This window comes from Sarcophilus harrisii, chromosome 1 (assembly GCF_902635505.1).
Source record: "Sarcophilus harrisii chromosome 1, mSarHar1.11, whole genome shotgun sequence".
NCBI lineage: Eukaryota > Metazoa > Chordata > Mammalia > Dasyuromorphia > Dasyuridae > Sarcophilus > Sarcophilus harrisii.
The window spans coordinates 263,051,370-263,061,705 of NC_045426.1; the positions used below are offsets into that span (position 1 = coordinate 263,051,370).

Consider the following 10,336-nt stretch of genomic DNA (forward strand, 5'->3'; position numbering starts at 1 on the left):
AGATGGAATAGAAAGCAAAGAGAAACATGGTGGGAGAGACAGGCGATCCAAAGGGTCAGACCCCTACCCTCCTGCTCCCGAAGCCAGCCATCTAATGGTCATCAGACCCCTAGGGACCCAGAGGGGATCACAAGAGCAGAGTGTCTGATTAGTTTCTCCGGGTGTTAATAGCTCTTCTCTCTCAGTGGTGCTTCCAGGTGCTAACAGCCCATCTCCCTGACCAGGAGAGAAGGTCCCCTTGCCTCCTCATCCCTAAATATCAGCTCTCGGGATAAACTTTTAGAACTGAAAGGGATCGTATGGAACATCTCGTTCTGATCTCATTTTACAGAAGGGAAACTGAGGCACAGTAATGACATGATATATATATAGAAAGAGAGAGAGAGAGAGAGAGAGAGAGAGAGAGAGAGAGAAAGAGAAAGAGAGAGAGAGAAAAAAAGATAGATAGATGATAAATAGATAATAGAAGTGAGATTTGAACCCACAATTTCTGATTCAAGCCAGCATACTTTCCACTGGACCACCATTCCCTGCCATTTCCAGATTTCCCCACCTTCCGCTCTCCCTGTCCTAAGCTCAGACGAGGCCATACAACTAAAATACAAGCCAACTGGGGAAGCCATGAGAGCCAGGAGGGGAAGGTGAGGACCTCTCTGGGCATCCCCATCCAGCCAGACCCTGGATGAGGCAAGTCTGACTGGAGGGACCCTCCGGCTCCCACCCTCCGCCTTGTCCGTCCGTCTGGCCTAGCAAGACAGTGGCCGTGTCTGTCTGCGTGTGGGCAAAGCTCTGGGAGCGATGCCGGGATGGATGCAGCGAGCGCAGCTGTTTGTGGGGCCTTGTCAGGAACCAAACACAGTAACTGTTTAACGATTTAACTGCACTAATGAATATTGGGCCAGATATTTTCGAGGCCTGTTCAGACTGATTACTTGGAGAGCTGAGTATGTCTACCAATTACCCAGGCAATTAGGCAACTAATTAAACACTTACCCTCGGCTTCATAAACAGAAGAGAAGGAGTGGGAGGGAGAGAGCTGGCTCCCGTTCCTGTGAAATATTAGCTGTCAGGAAAAGCTGCTCACACAGAGAAAGGTACTCACAGGCCGATGGATGGACGGATAGACCGACGAGCGGTCGGCTCACAGGGCAGCGGGATCGGGGTCTTCTGCCCACTCCTGTGACAAGCCCGGCGTGGACAGTCTAGTTCAACATGGACCCTTGTTCTTGCCATTCCTTCCCCCACCATCAGAATGCCCTCTCTGCCTCATCTCCACTCGGCTCTTCTGAATCCTAATAATCATCCTTCAAGGAGCAGAGAAATCACATTATAATGACTCACATTTCTACAGCACTTGAAGGTGTATAAAGCACTTTTCCACAATGGTGCTGGAAAATAGTTTTAGTAGTATTATGCCCATTTTACAGATGAAGAGCTTGAGGTTCAGAAAGGTGAATGACCTATTGGAAAGCATAAGGCTGGGTTTCAGGACTCTAAATTCAAGGCTCTATTTTGATAATAGAATGCTTGTACCCTTCCAAACATCCCTCGTGCTACTGAGGGCATCACCACCCTTATGTATTATCCTTAGTTCTCATCCCATATCCATTTAATGGCTAAATCTGGTCATTTATACCTCTAAGCTCCTACATCCATCCCTTTCTTTCTACTCACACATGTTCAGATCCTCATCATTCCCTGCCACATTCCCTGCCATTTTCATCTGGACTACTGCAACTGGTCCCTTGGTATTAAATCTTGCCCCATTCCAATGCATCCTCCACACAGATGCTAAAGTGATTTTCCTAAAGCTCAGGTTTGACTTTGTCACTTTCCTACTCAATAAACTTCTATGGCTCCCTATTGGCTTTAGGACCAGCTATAAATGTCTGTGTTTGGCTTTTAAAGACCTTCACAACCAGTTCCCAACCTATTGTGCTATATATGATTCTCCTTTATACCCTCTTGGGTCCAAAAAAATCCAACTTTTTGCTGTTACACACACACACACACACACACACACACACACACCCCTACCCCTCTCCATATCTAGATTCTAGACTCTATAAAACTTTGCACTGTCCACCATGACTTGGAAAATATTCCATCCTCACTTCTACCTCTTAAAACCCTATTTGCTTTAAAATTCAGCTCAAGTGCTACCTATACAAAGCCTTTTCTGATTTCCCTTAATAACTGGTGTTCTCCCCACTTTCCCCAATGGCTATGTTTAAATTACGATTACACATAAATATATACTTCCTGTCTTCTTTGATAGAATGTGAGTTCATTGAGGACAGGAAACATTTCACTTGTAGAATTATATCCCCAGTGTCTAGCACAGTATCTATCATATAACAAGTGATTAATAAATATGTATTAATTGATAATGCTTTATATATACCAAACTGTCTTGGGATATCTCCTATAATATTACATTGCCACCTAGTTTCCTTTCTTTCTAGATGGACTCTAAACAGCAGGAAGTCACAGATTAGTCATTTCTGTGTATCTTATTCAACATTAAGAACAAAAAAGAAGGAGGAAGAAAGACATAAAAGGAAGAAGGAAGAGATAGAGGGAAGGAGGGAAGAAAGAAAGAAGTAAGGAAGGAAGAAAAGGAGGAAGGAAAGAAAAAAGAAGGAAGCAAGGGAAAGAGGGAGGGATGGAGGAAGGGAAAGGAGGAAGGAAAGAAAGAAGAGAGGGAGGGAGAAAGGAAAGAAGAGAGGGAAGAAGGAAAGGAGAAGGAAGGAAAGGAGGAAGGAAGTGAAGGAGGGAGGAAGGAAGAAAATGAGGGAGGGAGAGAGGGAAGAAAGAAAGGACAGAAGGAAGTGAGGGAGGAAGGAAGGAAGGAAGGAAGGAAGGAAGGAAGGAAGGAAGGAAGAAAAGATGGAAGGAAAGGAGGAAAGAGGGAGGAAGGGAGGAAAAGAGAAGGGAGGAAGCAAGTATTTAAGTGCTTACTATGTGCCAGGATCTGTGCTAAATACTTAGCACTACTATTATCCCTGTCTTATAGTTGAGGAAATTGGGGGGGGGGCAGAAGGGGGGAACAGAGAGAGAGAGAGAGAGAGAGAGAGAAGAACAAGAAGAAGAAGAAAGAGGAGGAGGAGGAGGAGAGAGAGGGAGGAAAAGAGGGAAAGAGAAATTGACTTGAGGAGAAGTATACCACTAGTAAGTGTCTGAAGCCAGATTATTTTTAATTTTTAATTGGTGTAATAAAGTAAGAAAAAGACAATTGCACATGAAACTGCAAATCTATGATGTATAACTTGCTGTTCCTTTTAAATATATAATAAAGTTATCTAAATTTTTTTTCTTCCCTCTCCCTCCACCTCAGACAGTTACCATTAGGATGTATTAGAGTGTGTGAGCATTGGTATAACATGTAAATTATTCTCATATATTTTATTTATCAAATTCTTTTCTGGAAAAGAGTATCTTTATATGTCCTTAATATTTAATTTGGGTTATTTATAATAGTCAAAATGACTTATTCACTCAAAGTTGTTCTTAAAATGCCACTGTTACCATGTACAGTGTTCTCTTGGTTCTGCTTATTTTGCTCTTCATTATTTCAGACAAGTCTTTCCATGTTTCTCTTAGATGACTGAGCTCATCATTTCTTTGTGTCCCCTTACAAGTTGTGGTATATAATTGAGGCCAGATTTTCTGACTCCAGGTCCAGCACAGGGCTGAACACATCATAGGAACCCCAAATATATCAAATAATTTGCTGTTTCTATTTGACTTCTTAACTCCATTGGCCTTCCTACCAATATTTTCGTTTTCAAAAACTCATGTATTTTCTTTTCTAAGGCTCACATTGACCTTAGAACATAGTGAACACGTGAAAAAAAGGACTAGTTCCATGGTATTGACTAAGGTCAAGCTTATAAGACTGAGACTAAGTGTAGAGACACTACAAGTTACCAGCTCCATCTCCTGGGGCCATTGAGAACAGGGAGCCACAGAATTGGTTCTTATTGAGGTCTAGAGTCAAGGACAAGTGAGAGCTGGGGGCAGGTAATTTATCATGAGGTAGAACCAATTTGGGAAGAAATACAAATGCCAAACCCTCACTCTCCAAACAGTTAGTGTTGTGTGGACAAAGTATGTTGAATCACAAAGCTGAGAGGGATCTTAGACAATAGAATATCAAAGGTGAAAGGGACGCTATGATAGGAAAAAAGAACATAGGTAGTAGATGGGGTCAATTTAATTGAGGAGTTCTAAACTTTTCTTGTATCTGGACCCCTTGGGTAGCTTAGAGAAGGACTCTCTTTTCAGAATGATGTTTTTAAATGAATAAAATAAAGCACTTAGGATTACTAAGGAAACTAATTCCATTGAAATTGTTATGAAATAATAAAACAAGTTCATAGACTACAGTTTAAGACCCCTGAACTACTCGAATCCCTCCTTTTAATGAAAGAGGCAAATAAAGGTCGAAGAGGTGGTCTCCCCTTTTCTCAATTAAAAAATCTTCAATGATTCCCAGTTGACCACTAAATAAATATGAACCACCCATCTTGATATTCAAGGCTCTAAGAGAAGAAAGAAGATCTTATCAGAAATGTGGGGAGTACATTCTAGCTCCAAGCTACTTTTCTTGCCTTATCTCAAGCATTTCCCCACAAACACTCTTGTTTCAGTCAGATTTGTTTTACATTCCCCATTCTCTTTCCTATGCTCTCTCACTTCCATGTCTCTGCACAAGCCACCATCATGCCCAGAATATACTCCAACTCTACCTGTTGAGTTTCTTCCTTTCTTTCAAGACCTAACTCAGACCCCTTTCTCCAAGAAGGACTAAAATCCCCATTTCCTAATCCAAGGAGATCTCTTCCTCTTTGAATTTTTCATAGTGTCTAGCCAAGATCTTTTGCTTACATTTATCTCACTTGTCTTTTTAATAATAAAAGTATTCATCTTTGAATGTAGAGATATGTATAGAATTGCACATGTTTAACACATATTGGATTGCTTGTTGTCTGAGGGAGGGGATGAGGGGAAAGGAGGGAGAAAGATTTGGAATATGGGATTTTGTGGGGGCAAATGTTGAAGACTATCTTTGCATATATTTTGAAAATAAAAAGCTATTTAAAAAATATATTCATCTTTACTCCTATAAAATTATCTAATTTTCAGTACCCTGAAAGCAGGTACTGTGTCATATCTATAAAGACTATCATTTCATAGAAAGACTATTCCCAGCACCCAGAATAAAATATAATGGGAATGCAAAAAATATAAATTCAATTGAATTATAGAAGCAGTGTAGCATATTGAAAAGCTGTGAGGTTTGGAGTCAAAGAATCTGAATTCCAAAGCCAGCTCTTCTACTTGCTAATTGTTTGTGACCTTCATCAAGTCACCTTCTTTCTCGAAGCCTGTTTCCCTAGTTGCAAAATAAAGTAGCATTGGACTCCATGACCTCTAATAGAATGTTCTATTTAGCTATAAGTTTTATGACCTAATGAATTAAGTAGTTACTAGATCATTTTGCTCAAATTTACACAGTCAATTATTGGAAAATATGATCCCACAACCTAGATTTTTAGGTTATTACTGTTTGAATTTTAAAACGTATTCATACACCCTCTGCCCAGAAGATGTCAGGGGAGAACTAACCCAGCTGCCAGGTTTATATAGGCAGCTAGTAGAACTGTAGAAACTAGTGATGTTTTAGATGCTGGGGAGGGAGAGGGATCAGGGGAAGCAGAAGGGCACAGCCCCCAAATACTTCTACTCTACTTTCTTGCTTGCACCCTGATCCCTTTCCCTGATAAAAATGAAATTGCCTTGCTAAACCCAGGTCTAAAACCTGAGTGTTTTCTAGCAAGAATCCTGGTCCTAAGTGGCCCTAAGTCATCCTGCCCTTTCCAAAGATGTTACAAATAAATAACAGGAATAAATAAGGGAAGGATCTCCTTCCCTTCAGCAATTCAGAGACTATTTAGGACCCAGTTTCTTAAACTGTGGTTCACAACCCCATGTGGGGTCTCATGACTGAATGCAGGATTGGGAAATTATGATTTATTATCAGCAAATGTTTGATTTGTATACCTGTTTCAATCACCTTTATACCCGGTGTCATGTAAAAATTTCTTGGGCAAAAAAGGGTTGCAAGTGGAAAAAGTTTAAGAAACCCTGACTCAGGGGGTGCATGCTCAGGTAACTCTTACCCCACTCACCACATATCTGATAAGCCCTTCTTCCTTCTCATAGCGAATCCATGTCTTCCCATCCTTCCTTCAATTCAAATCAGTGAGTGTTGCTTTTTGTTGGTCCTTCATTCTCAAAATGCAGTGGATAGAGTGCCAGGCCTGGAGTCAGGAAGATTCATTTTAGCACAAGCTTCCATCAGTCCTCCTTGTCCAGTGCAGGAATATTTGGGTCCCATCCCATACAGCAAGGCTATTCAGTGATACATATAAAGGTGAGAGGTTTTGGTTTTTTATTATTTTATTTTTAATTTATAGATTAAAATAAGCATTTTCATAACACAATACAATAAAAAAGTTGATCGCCCATGAAACTGCAAATCTACTATGCACAATTTGCAGTTCCTTCCAAATATACAACAAAATAATCATGTAATTTTTTTCCTTCCCTATCCCACCCCTGCCCTAGATATGGCTACCATCTGACACAAATAGGTGTGTGTGGGTACATGTGTATATATATGTGTGTGTGTGTATATGCACACACATATACATATACATACAAACAAATATATACATGCAAACACACATATATAAAATAACTTTATATATATATATATATATATGTACAAAAAGTTATTCTAAACATCTATCCATTCTCTTTCTAGATGTAGATGCCATCTTTCATCATACATCCTTTATAGTTAATTTGGGTATTTTTAATAGTCAAAATAAGTTTATTCACTCAAAATAATTCTTAAAACAATATTGTATTACGATTTCTTGGTTCTGCTTATTTCACTCTTCATAATCTTTCTATGTTTTTTAAGATGATTGAGCTCATTATTTCTTATAGCATAATAGTATTCTATCACAATCAGAGTTTTTATGAGAAGCAAAGTCTCATTCAAGTAAATCTGATTGGCTTCCCATCTCTGACATAAAAGATATTGGGGTGCCAATTAGTGGGGTTGAATAAGCATGATAGGTTCCAGAAAACAGAATTTGAGTATTAAACAGGCTGTCCAGAAGCAACTTGTTACAAGAAAAGTTAGGCTCAGAACACTAACGATATTTTTTCTGGACTACCCTAAAAAAAATTGCTGAAATGAATTTTGTTATGGCAATACAATGTTCTAATATGTAAATTTGTTTTTGCATGATTGTACATATATAACCTGTATCAAAGTGCTTACCATCTCAGGGAGGGGGAATGAGAAGGAAAAGGAGGGAGAGAATTTGGAACTCAACCTTTAAAAAGAACAAATGTTAAAAATTGTTCTTACATCTAATTGGGGGGGGAATATTATGAAGTTCAACACAATGTTTAATAGACCCCAAGAAAGAAGGTTCTGATAATACCCTAGAAATATCCCCTGTTGGAAGGTAAAACATTTCATTATTCTGAGAATTCAGAAATAATTCCCCTCCCCTGTCCATCCTTCCAAATCACATAAATGATGGATTGACTGACATAATCACATACTAGATGGATTGTTATCTTATAGTTTATCACCCTTAGTACCTCCAAATTTTTCAGGGTCTATAATATCTTTCATGCACAGTGGATCAATACTGGGACTGGAATCAAGAAAATCTGAATTCAAATTTCCCCTAAGCCTACCCTTCTTCATTCCCCTAATTCTATCAAAGATACCACTATTTAAAAAAAAAAAAACAAACAAATAATTGAAAATTAAAAAAAAAAGAGGATACCACTATTCTTCCAGGTTCACAAATTAGGAATCAACTTCAACTCCTCTCTCTCTCTCTCTCTTTCTCTCTCTCTCTCTCTCTCTCTCTCTCTCTCTCTCTCTCTTGTCTCTCTCTCTCTCTCTCACACACACACACACACACACACACACACAATCTCTTTCTCTCAATCCCTATCTCTGCCTTCCTTCTTCTTTCTTTTTCCATATGCACATGTATACATGTGTGTATATATACACATATATGTACATAGGGATTACATATATACATATATATACCATTCCATGTTGTGAAGGATAGGGGTACAGTGCCCCTAGGACTGGAAAATCCATGTAAAATTTTTTGGTCTTCTCATACCAGAAAAGAAATCCAATTTTTTTTTTATTTTTCTTTGATGGGTTTTTTACACTATCTTATTATAAAATTTGGGTTAAATATTTGATCATAGGTTCTATGTCATCTGCTGGTCTTCATACATCGTCTGTGGCTTCTGCAAAATTCCTCCAAAATTCCCATTTTAATTATTTTATGTTGACCAGCAATATATGGATATTCAATGAAGAAAGTTGTGATACAGAAGAATAACTATACATATTTTCTCTCTCTCTCTGTCTTTTATCAAGTGTCATTGTTTCTTGCTCAAAAATCTCCATCACATCTATCCCCTTCTATACCTACACGAAAATGCCCATAGTCCTAGGCCCTCATCACTGGTGGAGACTGAGAAGAATCAACCAGAAAGTCAGGAAGGGGATCAGAAGAAAGGAGCTTTATGAAACCTAGGAAGAAAAGAGAACACAAGCCTTTTCCTGCATTCAATTGTAAATTCCTGGAGAGTCAGATTTGTGCTCAGCTCTGAATATTTGAGATTCTGTATAAAGTAGGTGCTGAATATAGGATCATAGGCCAAGAGCTGGGAGACCTCTGCTAAGGAGAGAGGCCGTTGTTCTAAAACTGGAGACCATCTAATCCAGTCTCCTCATTTTATAGACAAGGAGACAGAGGTCTAGAAAGGTGATGATTGCCAAGCTCACTCAGGTTTTAATCATCAGAAATGGAATTCAAATGTAGCCCCCCTCCCACTCAAGAGTCAGAACTTTCTCTCACATATTAGTACTGCCTCCTAAACATTGCCTTGAATTGAATTGAATGGCTAACTCTTACAGACAGCAATGACACATATGAGGAGGGATTCTTGAGAGTGACCAATTATATTTTAAACTTTTTTTGGGGGGAGGCTCTGAACCCCATCAACATTTTCCAGTGGCCCATCTACCATACCCCACATCACTATGAAGAAACACTTAGTCTTGACAATAAAACATTCTTCCCAAGTCTTCAGGTTAAAAAAAATTAGAAGCCAAAATTATCTCTCTTCTAGAATTTAAAAAGCAATATAATAGAGCAGAATATGGGGCTGAGAATCAGCAAAAAGCCAATCTTGGGCAAATAATTTGTCCATTTTTGGTCTCAGTTTCCTCTTCTGTAAAATGAGGGTATTAGACAAGATTATCCCTAAGGTCCCCCCTTCTCTCTTCTATTCCACAAAAAGGTAATGTTTATAGGCCCTTTCTCTAGATAAAGAACTTTTCCCAGAAGGCATATTTCCTACCCATTTAGTGTCCCTGAGGCTCCGAACACAAACATACCACTCATGAGACTTCCATCCAGCTTTTACTACTCTCCAGAGCTTTTAAGGCTTGTAAAAGGTGGAGATCTTTCCAATCCTGAAGTTTTTGAAATTTATCTTTTTATGGAAGCACCTTACCCTTAGTGAAAGGCCCAGATTGCTAGCTGTCTCCAAGGAAGGAGATTTCTGCAGCTAAGTGGCAGAGGAGCAACACAGGTTTTCCAGGATGACCCAGTACAGGAGGATGCAGGTCTGGAAGCAGAAGGACTAGATGAGACAAGTTAAGAGAAAAGAAAATAAAGCCTAAAAGTGGATACGGTAATTGTGTGGTTTGATTACTGGATCCCAAGTAATAGATGGCCAATAAATGGGGAGTTGGGAGTCAATCTAAAGAGATATTTGATCCAAAGTATGGTGAACTTAAAAAAAAAAAAAAAAGCTTTAATACCTTTTGTTAGTGAGAACAGAAGATAATTCTGTAGAATATCTTTGAAAGAAAGATGAAAAAAGATGCAGAGAGAGCAAAGGAAAAACATATAGAAAAATGAGAGAAGAGTGAGAGACAGAAGAGATGAAAAGAAAGAATGAAAGGTAGAAAAGAAGGGGGAAATGTCAAAACATTAAAGAGGGAAAATGAGAAGGAGAAAGTGGCAGAAACAGAGAGAGAAGCGCAGAGTTAGAAAGAAAGGAAAGAGGGAAGTAGAGAAACAGGGAAAGAAAGAGAGAAAGTTGTCTGGAAGGTTTGGGTTTATTCCAGCACCATCAGCCTCGAGCCACTGCTTGAATGGTGAGCCTGTGGCCAGGAGACAGAAGCTTGTTTGGATAATTT

At 39.1% G+C, this 10,336-nt stretch overlaps 1 long non-coding RNA gene across 1 annotated transcript; it reads right to left on the minus strand.

Moving 5' to 3' along the window:
* Positions 1 to 1,108: 1,108 nt before the first annotated feature.
* Positions 1,109 to 9,991, minus strand: LOC116421051. The gene is made up of 3 exons (XR_004231374.1): positions 9,646 to 9,991; positions 6,195 to 6,417; positions 1,109 to 1,304 (listed from the first exon to the last, which is right to left on the minus strand). It is a non-coding gene; the product is annotated as an uncharacterized LOC116421051 (long non-coding RNA).
* Between the last annotated feature and the right edge of the window lie 345 nt (positions 9,992 to 10,336).